The 12,262-nt window shown below is 39.2% G+C and overlaps 1 pseudogene; it reads right to left on the minus strand.

Moving 5' to 3' along the window:
* Positions 1-12,262, minus strand: part of LOC121356830 — a 76,421-nt pseudogene that overhangs the window by 12,917 nt on the left and 51,242 nt on the right.

The following is a 12,262-nucleotide window of genomic DNA, read 5'->3' on the forward strand; positions in this document are numbered from 1 at the left end:
TATCTACATGTTTGCTACAGTCCAACACTAAGGTGTATTTGTAGGCCCATGCAAATTCCAGCCAACATTGCTTGGCCACCATCCTTGCTTTTGTAGGAACTGGCATTGACCTTTTTTCTTCAAAGGGTCAGAACCACTCATATGTGTTATGAAACATAACAACACTTCATCCGTATACAGCAACTCTCATTGCTGCAGTTTCCAAGTGCGGCCAGGTACTGAATAACTTTTACATTTGGACCAAATTTACAGTGTTTTGTCCATGCTTATTTCATGAGAAAAAAATGGTACAAAAAAACATATAAATGAGAAACATTATTAAAAAATTATGAGCTGCCACTGCCTTCTTGCAAGCTTAGCAGATTGTTTGTTTCTTTCCCTTCATTAGCTTGTTACTCCATTCTTTTTAATCTAATAACAACATTTTTGTTCAAGAGAGGAAAAAACCCAACAAACATATTTGAGAATCAATAATTACATACAAGGCAACTCTCAACAAAAATATCATGGCAATTATTTTTTACATCTTCCCCAAGCCACTTTTTTAAGATATGTCAGTCAAGCCACACATCTTCCACTTTAACATTATTGATGTACAAGATTGGTAAATAACTTATCACTTTTCTGCTGTGGTCATGTCACGTCCGTATGGGATTTCCTTGGATCTTATAGAGCAAGAGGTTGAACAGTACCCTTCTCCTTTAAGGAATTCACAGCATTTGTCATTCTGGTCTTGAGAGTTACGTGCTGCAAGAGCAGTAATTTTATGAGTAAGATGGAAAACCTAAACCCTAAATGCTTCTGGTCATGAACACACAAATTCCATGACACATCACATTACTGGAGATTTGTTTCAGAGGATGACTGCAGAGCATTCCCTTCCCAGCGTTGGTGAGAACAGCAGGACAGCAAAGTCACCTGTGGTCCCTGCTGGGGACAAGGCATTCCAAATTCATCATGAAAGTCCTCAAGCCACTGGGCAAACCCTGGGGCAAGAAGGGGTGTTGTCACAGCACCCCAGAACACAATTCTTGCTCCCAGACAACCTCTCTGTATGTGTTTCACTGGAGTGAGGTACCAACTAGCCAAAAAAGCTATTTGATTCTTGTCAACCATTTATAGTATTATCCTGGTTTTATTCAGAACAGTCTAACAGCAGTTCATTTATGCTGAAAGTGACAGGGAAAAAAACTTCTTCCTTCATCCCTTTGAAAAAGCTCCAACAGAATGTATCACCAAAGAGCTCTGAGGACTGAGAGAACCACAACCCTACCAGAAGTTTTAGGGAGCATCAGCTTTTCTCTACAGACACCTTTCTTTGGAGTGTCCTAGTATCAGCCTTCCTTTCTCCCTTCTTGCTTCCCTGGACACCAATTTGCTTTGCATTATAAAGCACGACAGTATTTACATGAAGTCTGCATATGCCTCAGCAGCCTGGGCCTGTAAAGTGAATTTTAAAGGAACTTGGGCTGTAGCTGTTGCTAGTGTGCTTTCTAGTTTTATTGCTGTGAACAGCTGAGAACTAAAAAAGCACACTAATTTATGTTCTATAATAGCTTCAGACTGGTACACACTGCAGACTACCACTCAGAAATTTAGGTTTTAAGGCCTTAGCACATTTTGTATTAATTATGTTTATGATAATAACACTGTGAGGAAACAAGTTTATGTATCATACACAAGTATACAATATTGCACTTATTGATGTCATTACTCCTCCAGGCCACTAAAACCCAAACAATTCCCACTGTACAATTCTCATTGCAAGAAGATATTTGTTGTCCTAAAAGGTTTATACAAACTGTTTCACTTGTCACTGATGCAAGTTCAAAATTTTTATTAAATATTCACTCAGCTGCTGGTAGTTCATTCTTGAAAATTTGTTACAAAGTAGGCAAATGGGAAAATCCTAATCAAATCTCCACCAATGATGCACAGATAGATTTTTCCACCATCCATATTGACAGAAAAAAATACTTTTGTTCTTGTTTGCTCACAGGTAGCTCCAGTTAAGTTAAAAAGATAAAACAGAAGGGGATAGAAAGGGAACTCTGTACAAGAAAAGATCTAGAATACTACAATCATTTAGGACAAAAGAAATCATGAAAATTATGAAAAATTATAACATTACAAAACAAAACTTGCCATCTGTTTTTATTACATGTGTCCAGTTTTATTGTTATTGGAAGCAGAATTCATAGGGCTTTGCTTTGTGAACGCCAATGCAATAGGAGGTGCATATGCATCTTCTTTTCTCTAGGATACTCAAAGTGGAAATTAAGTCACTGCATCTCCCACTCATGACCCACCACTCAAAGGACAGTCTTAATATCCCTTCCTAAAAGGATGAATTCACTCTTGCTGTCATATGAAATACAGTACCACAAATACTTCATTTATCAGGAGATTTTATATGCCTTTTGAGAGTGCCCCATATGGCAAGGATTCCTTTAGTCTGATTCTTGTTTACCCTAGCATGTTACTTCCAGTGACTTTGTTGCTTATCTTGTCTGTAATATGATTTATGTTAACTCATTTCCTGTAAAAGCATACACTAATAAAATGAAAAAAAAAAAAGTGAAGAAAGAGCGGGCCAGCTTTGAATTGGCATGGGAAATGTCATGAGTAACTGGATTCAAATCCTTTTAAATTACTGTTTCAGTGAACCTTTAAGGCTCCAAAGGGCATTTTTCCCTTTTTCTGCTGTTCCCATAAGATCATTTCATTGTTGCTGTTTCCATAAATTCCTGATGCAATAGATAACCTTGTGGTAGAAAGGACCTGGCTCCTTTCTTTAAAGGACACCTGCTTTTCATGCTAAAGAAAGTAAGAGCAAGTTTTGTATACATCCCAAGTAATCTTCACAAACAGATGCTTAAAGAAAGAAAGAAACCATCTGATAAACAGCCAGAAACATCGCATGTCATCAATTTGGTAGCATTTTTACCTTTTAATAGTTCCCTGGAACACCTCTGCACATTCTGGCTTGGGGCTGCAAACCACTAGGAATCGGCCATGGCTTGTATTTGCAAGAAGTCAAGCCAAGGAGGCAATGTTTTCCTTCAGGTGGAGGGCTCTGACGCCAGGCTCCATGACGTCCCTGGCAGAGAACAATTCCAGGTTCAACCTGAAAGACACAAAGCAGACGGCCAAAGGATTACTTAGTAAACAGGAAATGGCATACTGCACCACGTTAGCATTTGACGAGTTTATAATGTGCTAGTAAATTACTTCAAGATGGAAATCAATCTGCTTTGCAAATGTAAAAAAAAAATGTAATTACCCAATAAAAGTGCTTATCAAGCATTGCCTTGCTTTGTGTGATAAACTCTACCATGTGCATGACTTGGTCATCCTAGGCAGGATGTCGTAAGACCCACTTATCAATTTGCATGACTTTTCATGGTAAAAAAAGATTTTTAATCTGAGTTGAAATCCTCTGGAATTTCTGGATGATATCAAATAGATTAAAGTTAAGCGCTTTGGAGAAATTCATGCTTACGCTTATCATTGCAATAGGGTTGGTTTTCTGCAGCAGTAGCAGCTAGAAAAATTGTCCTTTCAAAGATAGTTCACAAATCATATACAGATTCTTGCAGTATTTTCTAATAATTTTCAGGTTCTAGGCAAAGTTTCAGAAAATATGAACATACAAAATTGAAAAACGTGTACCCCCTATTTCTGACAGTTGAGTGAAATGGAAAATAAAGATACTTTCTGCAAAATTTTAAGAGTTATTTCTATGGAATTATAGTAGGCCAGAGTCTTATAACTGAAATCAATTAACTGCTCTAGTTATAAGCTTGTTTCATAGTTTCTGTTTTCAAAAAAAACCCCGGCATTAATTATTCTGACTATCATCTGGACACACCATAAGCCAGAAACTCCTGGTCAGAAACAGGCTGACACAAACCACAGACAGACAACTGGAGCATACATTTGCCCACATCCTGTTTTACCATGGTACCTTTCATCCCTGTGGTAAAAGTAACTCTTTCCATATGCTATTAATTATTGTCCTCCCTCCTGACAGATATGAGGTTATTTTTTCAAACCAGTTATTCTGATGGTTTGTTATATGACCACCTGTCTAAGAGTAAATGAGCTGAGAAGACAATGCACTTCATACATGGCACCTACAAAGTTGAAGTTTCTTCTTCTAAACTGGGATGGATTTAATTTAATGCCCCCAAAAAATAGTCTTATATGCATCAAAACACGTCATACCCATCCCCAGTTATATGAAACAGACTGCAGCAATATAAATTTGGAACATCATCTTATTAGAGAGCCACATTTCAAGGGACCAAGAACACAAATTTATGGAAGTAATGAACCTCTCTGAACTGCATTTTGTTTCTGAGTTAAAATGAGAAATAATTTACCTTGCAAATCAAAGTGGCTGGGTGCAAAATAAACAAAATTTTTAAATCCCCAAGAGATGTGTTTTTATCATTCTTAACCTCATTGAATTCTACCAATTAATGAAGTATGAGGGGTGAAACTCAAAGGGAGCCATAGATGCTGACAAGCTGCTGTCAGAATTGTGCCACTGTGGCTGCTTGTTGTGTAAAACACTCCAGCAAAGGAATTTCATTGTTCCTAAGTGAGTAGATTCCTGCTCATCCTCTGCCTCTTTTCCATTTCCATAGGCTAGAAAAAATTCTATATTTGCCTGCCTTAAGCTTTGTTTAGGAATATGACGACCTAGCACAGTGAACACCATGTGAAAACATGATTAATGATAATAGCTACTTCCTGAATCTCATGAACTATGTACAAACCCCAAACAGTTTTTAAATAAGAGCAATGTGAATACTGTTTCATTCCAGCAATTTCTGGAGTGCATTTCTTAGCAGAGGGCAGACTTTCAGTCTTCACAACTTTACAATTTTTCTCTGTTGCATGGAAAGCAAATATTTCACATTATTGCAGAAACCTATGAAATATCCTTTGTTTTGTCAAATCAGCCACTTATAAAAATCTGAGGGACATCTCATTAAATGCTTCTGTGATCTAGGTTTTGTCTGGGATCATGAAGTGTGTGTATTGCCTACATCCACTATACCCCTTGCATTATCATCAGTGAGTGAGGTAAGAACACAACTAAAGACTGTGCTGATTCACTGCTCATCATCAGTGACACTGCTTTCATAAAGTCTTCTGTCTGTTGGTGTAAAGAATATCTTTGCTTTGGGGGTATAGGAAACCAGCAGGCAAAATAGTCTTTATGAAAGACTGTTACAAGGCCAAGGCATCTTTAAAAAGAATTGGCTAAAGAAAGCCTTTACCAATACATTGCTTCTCAGGTAAACACCAAGCCAAGCTGTAGTTGCACCTGTAGGATCATAAGAATCAGGGATTGTTCAAATCAGAAGGGATCTCAGCAGTTCTCTGGACCAGCCTCCTGCTGAAGGTGGACTCCACCATGAGCTCAAACAATTTCTCCCATCAAGTCTTAAAGACTTCCAAATGATGAAGGCTATGCAACCACCTCAAGCAGCCTGTGCCACTATCCCACTGTCCTCATGGTGGGAAGGTATTTCCTCATATCCAATATGAACATCTCATTTCAACTTGTGCCATTTTTCCTTGTCCACCATGCCCTGCTGTGGATACCATGGCTCCATGTCCTCAATGACCTCCAGTAGTTGTGGGGGTGAGGAGGAGGGGACACACTGTTAGGGGCCTCCAAAGCCACCTCGTCTCCAGGATGAACAAGCCCCAGTTGTGCAGCCTCACAACACCAGCGGTCCAGCCCTGACCATTCCAGTTTGCCAACACTTGCAGTTCTGTTGAAAGCACACTCCACTGCCTCCTCCAAGTAATTTATGGAAATGTTAAACATTTCTACTGATAGACCCTGCAGTACTCCCCGTGTTAGGCCTCCAGGCAGTGCATGTCCCACTAATCAGCACCCTCGAAGGCAAACCACCCCACTGGCTATTTCACCATCTGGTTGTTCGGCCTCAAGACTGAAGACATTGGATACAAGCATATGATACAAAACAGCGTCAAAAACCTTGCTAACCTTCACAACCACAAGCTTGCCCAAATGCCTCCTAAAGGATGCTTTGCTCAGCTGCTGTGTGCCACTGCTGCTGCACACACATGTTGATGCAACAAAGGCCTCAGTTTTGAAATGCAATTTCAAGCAAGGACATTTCATTTACCATGCTGAAAATGCCTTTTTATGGAATAATGCAGGGTACTTACATTTGGATTTTATCAAGTAGGCCTGTCTTACTTTAATAAATTTACCTCAAAAAGAGACACAGAACTGTAGCCACACTACAAAAATAGAACCAATGTAAAGTTTTCTTTTATAGGACATGTGAGAACATTTTCTCCCAAAATATAACTCACTATAGTAGCACAATGTGTTAAAGTACTAAGGCTATTTCACCAAAGTTATGATATCCAAGTTTCAGGTTGCTTTCAAGACCACATCCATGGGATTGGATATAACATGGAATAAAGACAATCTGCCTTGTGATCTAAGTAAAAAAGTCATTTGGTAAGAAGCCAATATTCCCGAATGGCAAACTGTCTTGAAATGATTCATGAATATGTAGTTCAGACCCTGTTGCTATTAAATCCAATGGAAGCTTTCCCACTGAAATAAATTGTTAAGGATCTAACCATAACAAATCTAATCATAACACGGAGGTTTCCTTAGACAACCTGCAGTACAAGAGAACTTTTCTTCAAATAGATTTATTCCATATTTTATGTAAGTTTCAGATTATTAAAAGGACTTAAAAGTGGGTGGGAGGGAAGCATAATCCTAATTCAAACACATGACAAGGACTAAGGTGCATGAGAACACAAGCAACACTGCGTGATTGGATTTATTCACAGACTTTCCTTCCTTTCCTTCATCTGTTTTAGGCTGTTTCTCTCCTCTTTTTCTTTTTGCATTGAGAATGTTTACCCATTGACTCGCCACAGGCCATCCTGCTCAGGACAGCCCTAGGTTTTATTTGGGCTTCTTGTAAACCACTGTTTTACTGCCCTGACTGACCACTGCATCTTGTATAAATAGTTCTCAGGAGGACGTTTTGGGGGTTGCTTAATACTTGTGGTGGTTTTTCGTCTGAGTATGGTCAGAAGTTTGAGCAATTGAGAGGACAGGCTCATCAGCTAAAGGGAATTTTTCAGGTTGGAGGATGTTAAAATTACTTACCTGTGTTATGAACATTGGCAATTATTAAAGTTATTCTGTTCTAGTCTCCACTATTCATGCATTTTCTGAGACTAGAAAGTTCTTTTTTTTTTTTTTTAATACATTTCATTTTTCTGGAAAAATGGAATATTCATTGTAGTATTGAACAAGCCACACTGCTATGATGACCTGTAGCTGCTACTACGTTATAAATCCAGTTTATTTTTTTTATATTAGCTTTCTTACTATCTGTCATCTTTAAGGTTACCCCATTGTGAACAAACTCACAACATCACAGGAAATTGCTTTCATTTAAATACAAATTCTTTTTTTCCTTGCCTTAAAAGTCACAAAAAAGTTTTCTACAATACTTGTCAGAGGCCCACCATTTTTCTTTTCTACAGGACATTTAGTGAAAACAAACTATGAAAAAGCTTATCCAAAAATTACATGCCAATATGGATCTCACTGTGTAACAGAATAGTACATATGTACCACAAAAATGTTAAGCATGTGCAGATGACTAAATTCAGTAGTTTTGCAAGTAAGCTGTGTGAAAAATAAAGGGTTTTTTAGCATGTTCATAGAATACCATTGAGATCAATAAAGGGAAACAGAAAAGCCTATAAGACCTCCTTACACTGGAAAAGAGCACCACTTTAATTAAATTTAAAATTTATTTGCTCCACTCAGTGCTAGCCCATGAAATAGACACATTTAAGCTGATTTGAAGTTAAATTAAACCTCTGAAATCTCTGTGTGCTTTGATGTAAGTGCATGCATGCTACTGATGTACTTTTGTTTAATTAGTTCTATTGAAAATCACTCTTCAGTGGAACTTTGCACGGCAGACCAGGCCTATGACTCCTTGCTGTCTCTATTTTAGTTGAACACTAAACTAAGTGAGAAATCCTTATGGCTAATTCAGGAGCCAGAAGTTTTGCAGGGTTCAGACTCCCTTCAGAATATCTACAAATATTTACATTGACTGTAAGACAACAAGCTTCCCAGCATCCCCTGATCCTGGCTCCCTCAATATCCTTAAATCAGGGAACATTTAGCTATTCAGTCTAAAGGCCTTTTGGTAGAACAGCACTTACTGTGAAATGTGTTGTTTGGGTTAGCTGAATGTCTCCCTGTCACTTGTTTCCCAGAGAGGATTTGAAAGTTATATATGTTTAGCAACTACTGTACACTAAAGAAAAATGGATTTCCACAAGGTCTCATAACCTGCTGGTAAATTGTCTCTCTCTAATGCTTGAAAAATTGCAGAACAAAAAAGAAAAAGGTCAGAGATAAAAAGGTCTCTGTGTTTTGGAAAAGAGATGGATTGGGACAAAGAAGATGAGGGGTGGGAAAGATGGGGAAAATGTTGAATGTTTGGAGATTTTCTTCCAAGAGTTTGCTTTTCTATTCCATTACCTTTTTTTTTTTTCCTTCATTCTTATGAAGTTTTTCCCACCAGCACCATCAGTATAAAATACTGCTAAGTTAGAAGAACAGCAGCTTCTACCCACTTTGTATAGGTGCAATTGTTTATGCAGGGGCACTTAGTTACAAATACATGAATTAGGATGTATATGTGACCTTGGGATAAACAGGTAAATGATCATGGAAGTGGATCCACGTGCTTGAACTATACAAACAGCAACTTAATCACTACAGCCTCAACTCACCACCTGCAAAGCCATAGGTAAAAATATAAAAGTCATAGTTCTTAACTAAGTTTTCACACTACAAGTCCAAAAACAAATTTCAAAATGTAATTAGCAGCCTTCATTAGCGATGTCAGTATTAGGGGAATACAGGCATCTAAATATTCAGAGCTATTGACAGTGCCTGGTCACTGCTTCCACCCAAACCTGAAGGCATCTAAACTCAGTTGGTGTTTCTGTCCAGAACTGGGCATTTCTCCATGTGATTAGTAGCAGTTGTGGAAATGTCTCATTTCCAACAAGCAGCTGTCTGGCACACATCTGGTCTCACCAGCTCTCCAAGTCCAACAGAAGGTGCTGCACCCTGGCCACTGAAGAGTGGAATCCAGCAGACATGACCTCTAAAAGCCCACTTTTGGTAGAAACATCAGAGAATCCAAAATGGGTTCTCACCTCTGCTGTGGGGATTATGAGCCCTCACCTGGGATCTCCAAGACATGGGGGGTGATGCAGCACCCAGGCTCTCAGCAGGCCAGGAGCAAACACCCTCCTGCCAAGGCTGCTCAGCTGAATGGTCAGGAGAGAAGGAGCCCTGCAAGTAATGCAGAGCCAGCTCAAGAGAGAACGTATATGAATGTGTGTAAGTGTCCACAGTCAGAAGGATCCAATGTCAGATCAGCTATCTCCATGTCTAATGGGCTAACCCCAGAACACATTGCTGATTATTATTGTATTAAAAATGGCAATGATTCGGCTATCCTTGCATTTTCCAAGTTATTATCTAAGCCTGTGCTAATCTTTTCCAAAAACAAAAAGGGTTAAGCTTGTGTTAAATCCATTGGCCCTGGCATCATAACCAACCAGAGGCAAAGAAAGTCATTTCTCAAAATGAGACCAGTACAAGCTATCTAAATTCAAAGAAGTATTTCAAACAAACTTCCATAGGAATGGAGGAGAGAAGTGAGAGAAGCAAGTAAATTGAGCACTGAAATAAATGCCTTGTGAACTTGCTTATAACCAACAAACAGGGAAATGCCTCTTCTCTGGATGGAGCATTGAAGAGCAATTTCCAAGGGAAATTCACAGAGTACTAAGCTGGCTTTTGCTGTTTGAATGCAAAGACATGATGAGTTTCTTGCAAATGTATGCCAAAAAACCTAATCCAAACTGGAAAGAAGAGAGGAAATCTCCTATGAGACAGTTTTTATAAAAGCTTCATTCAGGGCCTCCACCCTCATGTACTGCCCCAGCCACCTTAGTTTTTCCACTCTTCCTGGTCCAAGAGAGCACCGACTAGTATATTAAAAATTCTGGCTTTAAAATGTTTGGGAATAGACAGTGATAGCTGTATATGTTTTAATAATCAGGCACAGATTATCGGCTGGTGTTCTAGTCAAAATTGGTATCGAGATTTAGGTCTAATAGATTACAAAACAAGTAAACTAAAGTAACATAGATGGAAAAAAATATAACAAATATTTCAAATTTCTCAATCCCTCCCAGAATCAGACACTTTGTAGTGGAAAACTGTAGTCAGGTTATTAAAACACAACATTAGTTACCTAGAGATACAGATTACACCCTGTTCCCAGTCCAGCAAATATAGGGGTTTGACATTTTTAACCAGAATTTCAAGCAAAAGCACTTCTCCTTCCAGCTGTACAATCAACTGCCTTGGGAAAAGCATTTAACCCCTCAAACTTCAGCATTCCTTTTTCTAAAAGAACTATATCCCTCTTATAGCTCTTTAACATTAGGAACTGTAAATAATTTTTCATAAAAATAATTTGAGCTACAAATTTCTATAAACTTTCATCATTAAAAAAAAAAATCCCTCTGCTTTTTGCGTACCATTCATGTGCAGCGCATGTTTTTTCCTCAGTTATGACTTACAACAAGGACCCTCCACTACAAGTGCAGAATGTGTTAAAAATAGTACCCTGGATGCTGGTATTACTTTCTGCTCTTCCAGGAAAAAAGTGGCTGTCTCTGCACCTGGCAGTTTATTTATAGCGAAATGTGGTCGATATATGCACCTACAATTCTGGGAACAGAATTTTTGTATGTATGACTTGCTTTCTTTTTCTCCTTCCTTGTTTCTCCCCAGCACCAGGATTCAGCTTCCTCAGGCTTTTTCTGTCTAACGAGGCTTTCGTGTCCCATTCACCTGCTGTCAGAACTCCATGTATGGAATGGCAGCAGCTAATAAAACTATGCTCATCTCTTTATAGCTTTTCATAAAACTACTCCATTCTATGTCTTTTTATTTGTGCCTTACTTCTGCTGTCGCTCTGTGCATACACAGTATACTGAATAAAAACCTCCTTCGCAATTGTGCAAAATAGCATTTAACACCTTCACAAAACTGATATTTCTAAAACAGGTATTTAATTTCTCAAACGTGCTGAAATTCAATGAAGTATTTTGTGCCATCTGTTTCTTCTTTTTTAATAAATAAGTCTTTTCATCATGGCAACCATTATGACAACCTACCAATATTTATGAGGACATAGCAACACTCACAGGAACAGAAAAAGTGACATATGAGCAGCAAAGAGACTCTGTTTCAGCTTAAGGTGAACTTGGAAGGAATCCCCGGTGCCAGAATGAAGATGATGTCCTTACACGCAACTCCGGAATGCTGAGGTGTAACTATTACGTCAATGGATGTCTGTATTCCCACATCCAGCAAAGACCCCCAGGGGATTCCAGCCTGCCTCGAACCAGACCCACCATTTCTTGAAGGAGTTCAAACAGTTGTTCAGTGACATCTTCATGAGATCAGCCGCACAGCTGGCTTTCTGGTGAGGCTGGCTGGCTTTAAGTGGAAACTGTCAGTATCTGCCAAATGGTGGCCAGACACCAGAACAGACTTTCCAATTAGTGGAATACCCCATTTGATGGCTGGATGTGATTTTCCTCTGTGTGTGTGTGTGTGTATGTGCATGCTCTCCCTGCGTGCTGCCACATCTGAAGGCTGCGGTGAAGCCCTTGCAGGGAGCCTGTCGTCCCAGGTGAACCAAAAGGGAGTCAGGCAGTCTCCTCCTCACTGGGCCAGCAGAAGCCGTTTCAAATTTCCCACAGCTGAAAATCACTGTGTGCAGGTTTTACGTAAGGGCCTGCTGGAGCCGGAGCGGCTCCCTTGCTGCCCACCAGTGAGCTGTGAAACACAGGTTATTAGTTCCAGATGCTGCTTCAGCGCCTTTCCTTCTGCAGAAAGTGTGCAGAAGTCACTTCTTTTGGTTTCTCAGGACTGCCCAGAAATAGAAAACACCACCAAAAGTCACTGTGGATTTGTTATCCCTCTCTCAACATCAGGCAGAAAGTCTTGTCCATGAGCCAAAAGGGATCTGTATTACACTCACTATGGACCTTACAGCTGATTCACAATGGACCTCACAGCAAGAGCCAGAGCCTCATATTAAGTACCAATCCATTGTCA

This window comes from Pyrgilauda ruficollis, unplaced genomic scaffold (genome assembly GCF_017590135.1).
Source record: "Pyrgilauda ruficollis isolate IOZ18807 unplaced genomic scaffold, ASM1759013v1 scaffold30, whole genome shotgun sequence".
Lineage (NCBI taxonomy): Eukaryota > Metazoa > Chordata > Aves > Passeriformes > Passeridae > Pyrgilauda > Pyrgilauda ruficollis.